The sequence below is a fragment of the Protopterus annectens genome, chromosome 5.part0 (genome assembly GCF_019279795.1).
Source record: "Protopterus annectens isolate FY-2018-M chromosome 5.part0, PAN1.0, whole genome shotgun sequence".
In the NCBI taxonomy this organism is placed as follows: domain Eukaryota; kingdom Metazoa; phylum Chordata; order Ceratodontiformes; family Protopteridae; genus Protopterus; species Protopterus annectens.
This window is the reverse complement of record NC_056735.1, coordinates 1,634,896,205-1,634,909,750: the sequence shown is the minus strand read 5'-3', so window position 1 is coordinate 1,634,909,750 and position 13,546 is coordinate 1,634,896,205.

Below are 13,546 nucleotides of genomic sequence, written 5' to 3'. Positions count from 1 at the left end.
CCTACTCAACCTGGTGGAGTTTTTTGAGAAGGTCACCAAAGCAATGGATGATGGCAAAATCATTCACACTGCCTACCTTAACCTGGCCAAGGCATTTGACACAATAACCCACTCAGGCATTGTTGACAAACTCAAGAGGTTAGGTACAAACCAGTGGATAGCCAACTGGCTCACAGACAGGAGCCTGGAAGTTAGAACTGGGGAGTCCACCTCTTCAAAGAGGCCTGTCACAAGTGGAGTCCCTCAGAGATCAGTCCTTGGACTGTTCCTTTTTGGCACTTACTTCTCAGAAGTCAAGGCCAATGTCACTGGTCTCTGGCTGACTAAATTTACAGATGATTGCAAATTAGGAGCTGTCATTGAAACTCACACTGACACAAATGTTGTCCAGAAGGGGCTGAAACAGACAAACAACTGGTGTCAGAGTCATGGGCTAAAACTAAATGCCAAGAAATGCTTACTAGTATCTTTCAGGAAGTCATCCATCCCTGGTAACTATCATTTTGACAACACACCCCTTAGAGATGACCAAGTAGTCAGGGACTTAGGGACACACATAGATAGTAATCTAGCATGTGATCAACACATGTCTACAGTGGTGAGGAATTCATTCTATGTTGCGCAACTTATAACAAAGGTATGGCATCTAAGTTCAAGGAAGTCATTGCTCCACTCTATTCGGCATTCATCAGACCTATCATTGATTACAACGTCCCCTTTGGTATGTACCTAACCAGGCATATCCAACAAATGGAATGTCCACAGAGGTTCCTCACTAAAAGAATACAGGGCATATGTCCTATGCGGACCACTTCAAGGACCTATCCCTATATTCTGTCTCCTACAGACATTTGAGGGCAGATCTATGCCTGTCATACAGGGCATTGTCAGACCCCACTCTGATGGACCTCCTGCATATCCACAAAACAAACAGCACTAGAATTACCTGTTCTAAAGACTTAAATCTTACTTTTGATATAAATAGGACTTGCCGGAGAGATAAGTATGTATCCCAGAGACTACCCCATCTGTAGAACAGGCTCCCCATCCATGTGAAGCAGAGCTCCTCCCTAATCCAATTCAAGTGCAACTTGGACAACTGGATCAGAAACCGGAAATTCATCCTTGGTTTGGCACCAGTGTCTCTGATGCAAGCAGGTGACCTGTAAATGGTTCATCTCCCAGGCCCATGCGTATACTTATCAAGAGTATCAGAACTCATTAGAGATTTAGGATGCATGGGTAGACTTAAAAAGGCCCTTGTGGCCGTTAGCCTAGTAAACACCTATGAACCTATGAAATTATTTTACATCTGAAACTCCTTAATATGATATGAAACAATAGAAACAACTCAAATTCTACAATTGTGAGCTTTTTTGGGAAAAAATGTGAAGACCAGTCTTTTGTACTACTTGTGGGTACGGATTGTCTTACTGAATCTTGCTTCCATAAAAATGCCTCACTTTGGGCATTTGAAAAACTAGCAACCATAATAATGACTAATAAGGGGTTGTTGCTATGATGAGATTTATTCCTGACTGGCCAGGTACGATCCTGTGAATGAGGCCCAGGGGATTAAATTCTCATGCCATTTGGGCGTAAATCTTAGTTGTAACTCAACATTCATTACAGATTATTACTACATAAGTCATACAGTTACTAGACACGGACAGTTATATGTTACTTAGCTGTCATTTGGCAGGTGTAATTGATGTTTTGAATTTAATTCACCAAGTCATTGTATAATATCTGCCATACACGGTAACAGTTTTTTACAAGAAAATATATTTTTTAAGTGGAGTTTATGTGGAGTAACTGTGAACCTTTATTTTAAAGAAAGTATGCCTTTAGCACAGCAGGACAGCTGAATGAAAGTTTGTAGAGTTTTTCAAGTTATGTATCTCTAAGGTATCGCCCTTCCAATTAGTATTCTGATTAATAGATCCTTAACTGAGTCATACGTACCCAAACTTTGGCATTCAGCCTACATCCTACCTCTTCACAAAGGAGGCAAAAACACCTCTATTTCTAACTTCCGCCCTATCGCCCTACTCTCTCCAATATCTAAAATTCTAGAAAAATGCGCCCACCACCAATTCTTACCCTATCTCATTCCTAATCACCTCCTTACACCCACACAGCATGGCTTCCGTCCTGGCCACAGTACCATAACTGCACTATTATCCTTCTTAGAAACTATCAACAAGCTCGAGACTCTGGACTCATTGTATCCACAATATTGCTAGACCTTTCAAAAGCTTTTGACACCATCTCCCACACACACCTTCTTCATCATCTGGCTAATCTCAAACTCTCCCCCAACACTCTTTCCTGGTTCTCCAGTTACCTATCTGACAGATCTCAAGCAGTCAAATGGAAGAACTCCTTCTCTTCCTTTTTGCCTACATCTACTGGTGTTCCTCAGGGATCCATCCTTGGACCCATGCTTTTCAACATCTTTATAAATAACCTTCACACCTTCATCCCTGACACCACAGTCATCCAATACGCAGATGACTCTACCTTGGTCTGCTCTGCCCCTAACCTTCCTGAACTCCAGACCAAAACCCAATTAGCCTTTACCACCACAGAGAACTGGATGCACCAAAACCACCTTTCTCTCAACTCCAATAAATCCAAAATACTAATTTTTCTCCCCATCAAAGTTTCCTCTGTGGACAAAAACACTTTCAATGTTCTCAGCCAGACTAACGCTGCCATTGAAGTGGTCCCCTCTGCATAACTCCTTGGCATCACCATAGACGAACACCTCAAATTTGATCTTCATATACAACATAACATAAAGAAAACCCACCAAAAGCTAGGTATGCTATATAGGAACAATCACTTCCTGTCAAACTCCACTAGGCATACCCTGGCAACATCCTTCCTCCTACCTTCCCTTCTATACGGAGCCCCTCTCCTAACCAACTTGTCTGCTACCAACACCTCTAAGCTCAAAGCTTGCTATAATAAGATCTCTAAATTTGCCACCAAATCCAAAGCATCAAGTCACCACTGCCACAGCCTTCGTTCACTGAACTGGCTAGAACTCCCTAATCACCTAGACTATCTACAACTAACCACTGCTCACAAACTAATATTCTCTCCTAATAAATGCCCAGCCTTAAAGGACATCCTTCCTCCACACATCCTCAACAGACCACTGAGATCCGAAAACCAAAACCTAATCTCCATTAGTAAACCGAAACGACCAGCTGGCCAGCTTTTACTCTCCTTCTCACTAGGTAAAAAATGGAACTCTCTGCCTACTTCACTTAGGACTATACCCAACACTGAATCCTTCAAAACTCAACTTTTTCTTCACTTATCCTCCAAATGGAAATGCTCCTGCTTTCACCCCACTTAAATTCCATAGCGACTCCTACTCCTACTCCACTATATTCTCATACTTATTCTAATTTCTCAAAATAACTACAACTAACAGACTTTAAGTAACTGTAAGCATATAAATATTGAAAAAAAAAAAAAAAAAATGCCATCAAGTTCTCTTCAACTCTCAAATGTAGTAACCCTACTTGTTTTTACAAACTATATTGTATGTATTTTTTTATTTGTAATCTTTATTTGCATTCTGTAACCTATATTGTATTATACTGTTCTTGGAGCTTTATTCTGTAACCTATATTGTATTATACTGTTCTTGGAGCTTTTCTCCCCGGGCCTCCACTGAAAATGGGCACTTCATGGCCCAGTGGACTTCCCCGGTAATCAAACTGAAATAAATAAACAAATAAATAAATAAATAAATAAAATGTGCAGGTGCCTTACTTTATTTTCTGTACATAATCAGTTTGATTCTATTTTGAGTTTCAGGTTTTGAAATATACATCATTAAAGTGTTTCTGTTAGAATTTGCCCACCTGCACATCATTTCTTACACCTCCAAATGTCACTCTTCCAGTATGGAATTAACATCCCTGTTAAAGCTGTAATATACAAATCAGATTAGTTAAAGGGATTGCTTTGCATCCCCTACTGTATAATATTTACTAATGGTTTGGATAGGGCAGCACCAAGGATCAAATGGTGGAAAATGAAAAAGGGTAATTGTGAGGTGGAGTTCAGGGAAGAGTTAAGACAGGCACTGGGTGGTAGTGCAGAGTTACCAAATAGCTGGATAACTACAGCAGAGCTAGTAAGGGAGATGTATAGAAAGGTGCTTGGTGTGACGAAAGAGGAAGGAGGACAAGGAGACCTGGTGGTGGAATGAGGAAGTACAGGAGAGTATACAGAGAAAGAGGTTGGCAAAGAAGAAGTGGGATTGTCAGAGAGATGAAGAAAGTAGACAGGAGTATAAGGAGATGAGGTGCATGGCAAAGAGTGAGGTGGCGAAGGCTAAGGATAAGGCGTATGAAGAGTTGTATGAAAGGTTAGACACTAAGGAGGGAGAAAAAGACCTGTACCGATTGGCTAGACAGAGGGACCGAGTTAGTAAAGATGTTCAGCAGGTAAAGGTGATAAAGGATAATGAGGGAAATGTACTCACAAGCAAGGAGAGTGTGTTGAGCAGATGGAAAGAGTACTTTAAGGGGCTGATGAATGAAGGGAATGAGAGGGAGAGAAGGTTGGATGATGTGCGGATAGTGAATCATGAAGTGCAGTGGATTAGCAAGGAGGAAGTAAGGATAGCTATGAAGAAGATGAAGAATGGCAAGGCTGGTGGTCCAGAAGACATACCTTTGGAAGCATGGAGGTGTTTGGGTGAAATGGCAGTGGAGTTTTTAACTAGATTGTTTAATGAAATCTTGGAAAGTGAGAGGATGCCTGAGGAATGGGGAAAAAGTGTTTTGGTACCGATTTTTAAGAATAAGGGTGATGTGCAGAGCTGTAGTAACTACAGAGGGATTAAACTGATCAGTCACAGCATGAAGTTATGGGAAAGAGTAGTGGTAGCTAGGTTAAGAAGGGATGTGATGATTAGTGATCAGTAGTATGGTTTCATTCTGGGAAAGAGCACTACAGATGCGATGTTTGCTCTGAGAGTGCTGATGGAGAAGTACAGAGAAGGTCAGAAGAAGATGCTTTGTGTCTTTGTGAACTTAGAGAAAGTATATAACAGGGTGCCTAGAGAGGAGTTGTGGTATTGTATGAGGAAGTCGGGAGTGTCAGAGAAGTATGTAAGTGTGGTACAGGATATGTACGAGGGTAATGTGACAGCAGTGAGGTCTGCAGTGGGAGTGACGGATGCGTTTAAGGTGGAAGTGGGATTACATTAGGGATCAGCTCTGAGCCCTTTCTTATTTGCAATGGTGATGGACAGGTTGACAGACGAGATCAGACAGGAGTCCCTGTGGATTATGATGTTTGCAGATGACATTGTGATCTGTAGTGAGAGTAGGAAACAGGTGGAGTATTCCCTGGAGAAGTGGAGATATGCTCTAGAGAGAAGAGGAATGAAGGTCAGCAGGACTAAGACAGAATATATGTGTGTGAATGAGAGGGAGGATAGAGGAATGGTGAGGATGCAGGGAGTAGAGGTGGCGAAGGTGGATGAGTTTAAATACTTGGGATCAACAGTTCAGAGTAATGGTGAGTGTGGAAGAGAGGTGAAGAAGAAAGTACAGGCAGGATGGAGTGGGTGGAGAAGAGTGTCAGGAGTGATTTGTGACAGATGAGTACCAGTAAGAGTGAAAGGGAAAGTCTACAAGAGGGTAGTGAGACCAGCTATGTTATATGGGTTGGAGACAGTGACATTGACAAAAAAGCAGGAGTCAGAGCTGGACGTGGCAGAGTTAAAGATGTTAAGATTTGCACTGGGTGTGACAAGGGTGGATAGGATTAGGAATAAGTATATTAGAGGGTCAGCCCAGGTTGGAAGGTTTGGAGACAAAGCCAGAGAGGCAAGATTACGTTGGTTTGGACATGTACTGAGGAGGGATGCAGAGTATATTGGGAAAAAGATGCTAAGGATGAAGCTGCCAGGTAACAGGAAAAGAGGAAGGCCTAAGGTAAGGTTTATGAATGTGGTGAGAGAGGACATGCAGGTGGTTGGTGTGACAGAGCAAGTTGCAGAGGACAGGAAGAAATGGAAAGAGATGATCCACTGTGTAGACCCCTAACGGGAGTAGCTGAAAGAAGAAGAAAAGGTTTGGATAATAGATCTGGGTGAAACGTGAATGCCATTGTTAGTCTTACCCACATTATTGATTTCAAGAAATATAAAAGACATTAGACTCTGTCTTTCTCACCTTTACACACAGACACTCACACACATGCATGTGCGCACACTCACACACACACACACACACACACACACACACACACACACACACACACACACACACACACACACACACACACACACACACACACACAGTCATAGAAGAGTCATTTAAAAAACATTAAAAGAACATGTTCCTTATTGTAGAAAGCAAAAGGAAAAGAGTTCTAAGTTAAAAAGCTCACTGCTGACTGACTGCTGCATTCTGTTTTCCACAGTTCTGTAACAATCCTTGCGGTACTACCACATCTGATTAGTGGCCAAGGCTCTCTGCTCAGCAGTAACCGGGCATTCATACTTCTTAAAGGTTGTTGCACATACACATACACATAGTCATGCAAGAATCAAACAGTTTGTCTTAAAGTACTCTTTTGCTGTGTAAAGCAATAAGCAAAGTGCGGACTGTGATTATGGAATCACATGACCAGTATTGTTTTGTCTTAATCATACTTACTAGAGACAGCAAATCACATTTCCTTTTCCTGCACAAAAAGTGCTTTGCTGCTGAGAATGAATGCCTCTATAGTAGGACTGATCCCCATCTGAAACAAGTAAGGGTGCTACATTCTCAGATGTGTATATATTTCATTGTTATCTTTGGTTGCTAATAGGGGGACTGATGCTTGAGTTGTTGCAGTTTTCAGTGGATTACTGTCATCTTAGGCAGATAGACAATGAAATAAATATGCATGCTTTTTATTATCCAGTTTTTTTAATAGCAGAAAGTCTGTGTATATTTAATAGCAGAAAGTTTGTGTATTTGCTATAATCAGTTATCCTACTGGTAGAGAAAGCTTGAACTTTGACTGCCCGAGCTTCAGCTTGCGGATGATTGGAGTTCCTCCATAGGAAATCACTTTTGGCGAGTTGCGCAAGACATGACTACCTCTTTGGGGAAATTTCCAGATTTTTTGACTGTGTGTGATCTCAAGAGTTAGTATAAATACGTTTGAGATGTGCAGAGGGGTGCAGGGGGGGTTAGCCCCTTCCAAAAACACTTTAAAAAAGTGTTTTTCGGCAAGATGTTTTGGTGAATGCAGTTCAGGAATTCTGATCCTCTGTGCATTCATGTTCGTCCACTCATAGTGAAAGTTTCATAAGCATTGCCAGGATGAATATTCAATGAAAAGTACTCACTATGAGTCCTGGACAGCATTTGTTCCACATTTAAATCTTGTGTTTTATTCTGCAAGGGTAAAACTGGCTCCTGCATCAGTAAATTCTGGAAGTTCTGAAACATATACCATATTCTTCTAATAATGTAAAATGTTGCACAATTTCCACTTAGAATGTGTGTGTGTGTGTGTGCGTGTGCGCGTGTGTGCGTGTGTGTGTTTATGCTTAACTATGTATGCGGGAGAGACAGAGAACTATTTGCCAGTGATTTTTATTTCACTTCTCAGCTGAGTAAAATGAGTTCACTACACACATAAACACACATACACATACACACACACACACACACACACACACACACACACACACACACACACACACACACACACACACACACACACACACAGATGCATAAAACAGAACCTAGGTGTCTACCTAGTTCAAAGTAAAAAATAAGACCAGCAGCTGTGGCATCAAGAATACTTTAATCTGATGGTAGTACAAACTACATATCAATCAGATAGAGTGAGTGCTCTGATTGATATGTAGTTTGTACTACCATCAGATTAAAGTATCCTTGATGCTACAGCTGCTGGTCTTTTTTTTTCCTTTGGTAGTGGTACTGTTTTGAGTCCTTTCAGCTGCCGTACGTGCAGAGGCTTTAGCTGCTTCCAGGTCTACCTAGTTCATCCATCTTTAATTCATTTTCTATTCAGCCAATGTCTTATGACATAATTTCATTGTCAATGTTTCAGTGTCTTTTTGAATTAGTTAGTCATATTTTCCTGGTTTCTCCATGTGTCATGGATGCACTAAATCTTAGAAATCCCTTGCTTGCTTATGTAAGAGTGAAGCAAGAAGTTCACAAATACCACTGGGTGCTCCAGGTAGAACAAGGAATTCACCAGTGCCACTGGGTGCTCTTTTGGAGAGATTGTTTTCCTCTAGTGTTGTGCAACTGCAAAGTTGGTATATATAAGTTCAGGGATGCAAAACACCTGGTTCAAAGTGTCCAATTACTTCTTATGCAATGGGCAGCTCTTGAAGATTTATGAGCTAGAAAATGCAAGCCAGACCATTAAGTTTAGTGATTTCCTTTAAGAGTGTATTTTTTCAATGCAAAGCAATGTTTTCCCTTCTCTTACTTAAGTGGTGGATGTAGGATTACTTTGATTTTAAAAGTTCATTTCTTCTGTATTTTATTGCTTACGGTCAGAATAATAATATATTGCTGACATTGAAAGAATGACTCTTACTTGTTTAATGGCATCATGCATAAAAGTATGCAGCATTGTTAAAAATCAGCATTCACATCATGCACTATTATGTTGCGCATCTAATACAACAGAGAGATTTCATCTCACTCAATTAACATTTACGGCCCCATATTACTCACAAACACCATGACATTAATCATTATATCTGATATCTTCTCCATTTTTGATTAAACTGGTGTGTTATTTTTCTACTTGATAGAAATTAAACATTTGGTATGCATTTTGCTTTGGCTTTCATTAAAGAAAGAGAGGGACATGGAGAAAACATTCATAAACTTTATCTAATAACTGGACGACTAACTCTGAAGGAACTGATAACTATTAAGACTTTTATTTAGGCTAAAATGTATTACAATATTTGAAAATGATACAGTCTCTGATACAGCTGTAGTGCTTGGCAGAGAGCTGCTATGTATATCTTCAGTGTAAACAGACACTGTCCATTGGGCAGTAGGCACTGCCTGGAACTGATACCATGTGTGTCAAAGCAATGTTCCATTTTTTTTCAACAATCTAGGACTTCAGGATGTTGCTTTTACCCATGTCCAACCTAATAAGGACAATGTCCTCAGGAAGTAACCTTGGAAGGAGTTTCACATCATTATGACTGTTGTACTAATGGGCTTACTTCTCTGTTACATTCTGCTGGTGAATGCATTATTTACCAGGCAATTTGAGTTGCAGAATAATTTCCAACACATCTTGAATTTCTGATTTCCACTCCCATCAGGTGTTTTGCAAAACAAGCATGTGTGGTATTGAATGAGTTTTAAGTAATGCATAAGAAAAAGCAAAGGATGCCATTGGTTAAGTATTTGCTTCACAGTTTATACTGCCCTTTCACATTGGAGACTACTTTGAGGATGGAGGGGTGCAAGATATAGTATGTTCAAAGTTTAACTGACTCACTCACTGTCAAAATTTATCACTAGAGAACTGAGGACAATCTACCCCGAAATTCCAAAATGAGCACATGTCATTAAGGACTAACAACGCATTTAATTAAACAGTGAACTGTTTAAAATGGCTTGTGCTCACATGCATCAAGAGTAATTCATTTCCAGGGATGATCCAGAAGTGGTGCTAAAATTAACGGCTCTTTCATCTGTTTTCAGTTCACAATGTCATTGACATGGCATAAATTTACACCTTATGTCATGTGCAATTCCTGGCCACTGCACAGAAGATTTGGCTTTTCCCTGCACTTGGTTAACCCCTGCAGCCCCTCGTGTATTGTCTGAAGAATGTCTGTACTCATAGCCAGTGGTATTACAATCCTGGTTCCTATTACAACAAAACCATCAGACTTTGACAATTCTCTTTTCATTTTAAACAACTTTAACTGTCATTGTTTATTTGCTTACATTTTTCAGACGAGGCCCTTGATAACAGTTCATCCATCTTGGAGTAGCTGGTACGCCTTTATTGATAGCTTCTATGTAATACTTTACATTTGCATACGTACAAATTTCTTTCACATTGCTCCTCAACAGACTTCAAGCCATTATCTCAGACAAAGAAAGGGATTTGCCTGTTGCATATTTCTCTGTTGGCTTAAACCTCATAGGCTGCATCAGAAGTCATTAACATTGCAATTGAATATTACACAAGTCTGTGCTATTAGTGAAATGAACCAGCAGCTTATGTGTCACAGCATGAATCTTTACAGCCCACAGAGATGTTTCTTGAATTTCTCACAGGCCTGAACATATCAGACATTCCTTGTCAGACTAACTACATTTAGCTTCTGCCTCTCTGTCTTTCTTGAAACGGTATGCCAGTGGCTTCCAATATTTCCAGAAGAGCTGAAGGACACCTCCAGCATCAGCTGCAACCACAGTGCCACTTCTAGAGTCCTCATACATAAGGTCGTGTGCTGTTGATAACAGTTCTTTCAAGTACTCAAATGCAGTTTGGTGGATACATTCTCACATCCAGGCATCTTTATTCTTTAAAACTTTTATACAATAGCTGTGCCACTAAAAAAAATGTTTTGGAATACATTTACCCAAGTGGTTTACCTTGGCCAATATTCTCTTTAGTTCTTTCGCATTTTGCAGTAGTAACATGATCAACTCAATAGCTTCCACTTTACAAGGATGTACTGTAACCCCAGAGTCATCAATTAAATGCCCTGGAAAACATAGCTGCTTCTGACTGAGAATTCTGTTTTACTCACTCAGTTTTAATCCTGCAAACTCAGTCTTTTGCAATATGCTTTAAAAATATACATCAGGCTCTCTAAGATGTATAATATCTAAGTCATTTTCTTTTGATAAATCTGAAAAGAATGAGGATTTTTATGTAATATTGGCCCCTGTGCCTATCAACCATCAAACCTGACCCAACTGGATCTGCCCCATTCATTTCTTTACCAAGGAATTTCAGCTGGGTTCAGGGTGAGAACTGTCTGATGGAGGTCATCATTCAGGCAGCCATGAGTGTGCTGTATGACCTCACCAACATCTTGGCAATGACAGCATTTGTAATGGTCTAACCCCACTACTGGGTGGAGAAATATGATTTGCATCACTGTGAGGCCCAAAATACCTTCCCCATGTGGTGGATGTTCTACACATCCTTATTTATTTATTTATTTGGCATTTGTTTACCAGGAAGGTCCAACTGGGCATGAATACCTTTTTCAGCAGAGGCCCAGGGAGAAAAGCTCCAACATACATAGTTCAATTAATAAACTACGTAATATTATCACATTAAGTGCAGTAACAAATAATGGAATCGACATACAGGATAAATACAAGTCAGATCAGAAGATCATATAGTGACTATTAAACAACAATCACAGGATACTGAACACCTATAAAGTACAATCAATATTGATAACCAATGGTAAAATGGTATGCATTTTAAATAAGGGCAAAAGACTAAGAGAAAGGAAAGAGATTTTGCAATTGGGGAGATTAGGAAATGGAGTTAAAGTAGGGAGCTACTGGGGAAGTAACTGGTGCTTTGGCTAATAAGAGAAGGGAGGAAAGGAAAGGGGGGCAAGAAGAGTAAGGAAAAGAGAATGAAGAAGGAAGAGAGGGCAGATAAAGGAAGAGAAGGAAGGAGTAAGTGGTGGTGTCAATCTGGTGTAAGACATTTACAGAGCCAGGAGTTAAGGATAAATCTCTTTAGAGATTGTTTAAATATGTGACTACATGGCATTGCTCTAATATCTGTAGGAATACTGTTCCAGACCTTGGCTAATGAGTAGGAATAAAGGCAGTAACAGATACATTTTTTGGTTTATGGATTTCAAGGAGATATTTCTCAGATGAGCAAAGAGGACAATTAGGGAGATAATGGTTAAGAATGGTGCTGGTTGATGGGCAGGATGAGGATTTGTATACTATGTTATGAGCAAGGAGGAGTTGGGTGAACTTGAGGTAGTGAGGTAACTCAAGCCAGTTTAAATATCTGAGGATGGAGCAATGGTGGGAATTGTATGACTGATTGGCTATAAATATAGCTACTTTTTTCTAGCAGAGTTTAAGGTTTGATCCTAGGGTGATCTGAATGTTGGTGAAAATGGATGAGGCATATAGTAGTGAAGGCAGGAGGTATGTATTAGATAGAGTAACTACTGAAGAGTTGGTAAGGAATATTTTTGATCTATGGAGCATGCCCAGTTTTTGGTGTGTTGTTTTTGTGCACATTTGAATATGAAGATCAAATTTCAGTCGATCATCTATTATGACCAAGTAACTTTGCATGAGGTACAATTTCAATTTCAGTATTGTTTAGACAAGATATTTTAAAGGTGTCTTTTGTCTGTGTTTGGGATTTGGGGAGAAATAATTGCAGTTTTATTTGGATCTAGGAAAAGATGTTTGTCACTGGGCCAGTTTTCAATAGAGTTGAAAGCGTGCTGAGTGACCAATTGTAACTGACAAGGACTATTAGATGAGCAAATGACAGTGGAGTCATCTGCATATTGTATAAATGTAGCTTGTAGGGAGGATGTATGTAGATCATTTATAAATATGTTAAAAAGGAGAGGGCCACATATGGAGCCTTGTGGGACACCTGTATTAACTGGGAGAAAAGATGAGTAAATAGAAAACCATTTAAATGACTGTAGCCAGTTAAACAGGAAGCTAGAGAAGCAAGTGACCGTTATATTGGAAAAGCCTAAACCAGACATTTTTGAGAGTAGTTTGTTATGCAAGACTGATCAAAAGCTTTAGAGAGATCTAAAAGAGGGAAGAAACAAAATTATTATCTCTGGATTTAATGATGTGGCCCAAAAAGGCAACAAGGGCAGTTGTTGTGCTATGATCTGGGCAAAAACAGTGATGGGTAGAGATTTTCTTGGAGTAAAGCCTATCCCACGTAGGTGTCTTGGACAGCCAAACATCTGCCCCCCCCCTTCCAGCTGCACATTTGCATCACTGCCTCTTCTGATAAGGATTGTGGCATGTGTAGCTGACCTGGCCCTGCCATTCCTCCCAGGATTTACATGCTTATCCTCCCCTGCCAGCTCTGTCAGCCACCTGAGGCCCTAATCAAACTTTGGTTGACTGGAGATCATCAGGGCTTTATCCCTCTATACCACCAGAAGTGGAAGATGAGAACAGCTAATTCTTCAAAAGTGCAGTCTTCTAAAGCACTATCTAGCAAATGCAGTAAAAAAAATAATTAATTTACTGCTTTCAGGATACCAATAAGAAAATGCAGTAACTCTTTTCAACTTTGCCATAATTTATTCCTGTGTAGGCTGAGTGAATCGCTTGCTCCTATTTCATTTAACTAATTTAAATTGTCGCAGATTTGTACCTGCCCATTTTTCTTTAGGATGTGCACCATAGGAAGACTCACCAGTCTATAAGTGTGCAAGACATTCACTATTTTCACCATTTTCCATCCCATGTGATTCTTTAACTTTATGCATTAGGGTAAAGCAACC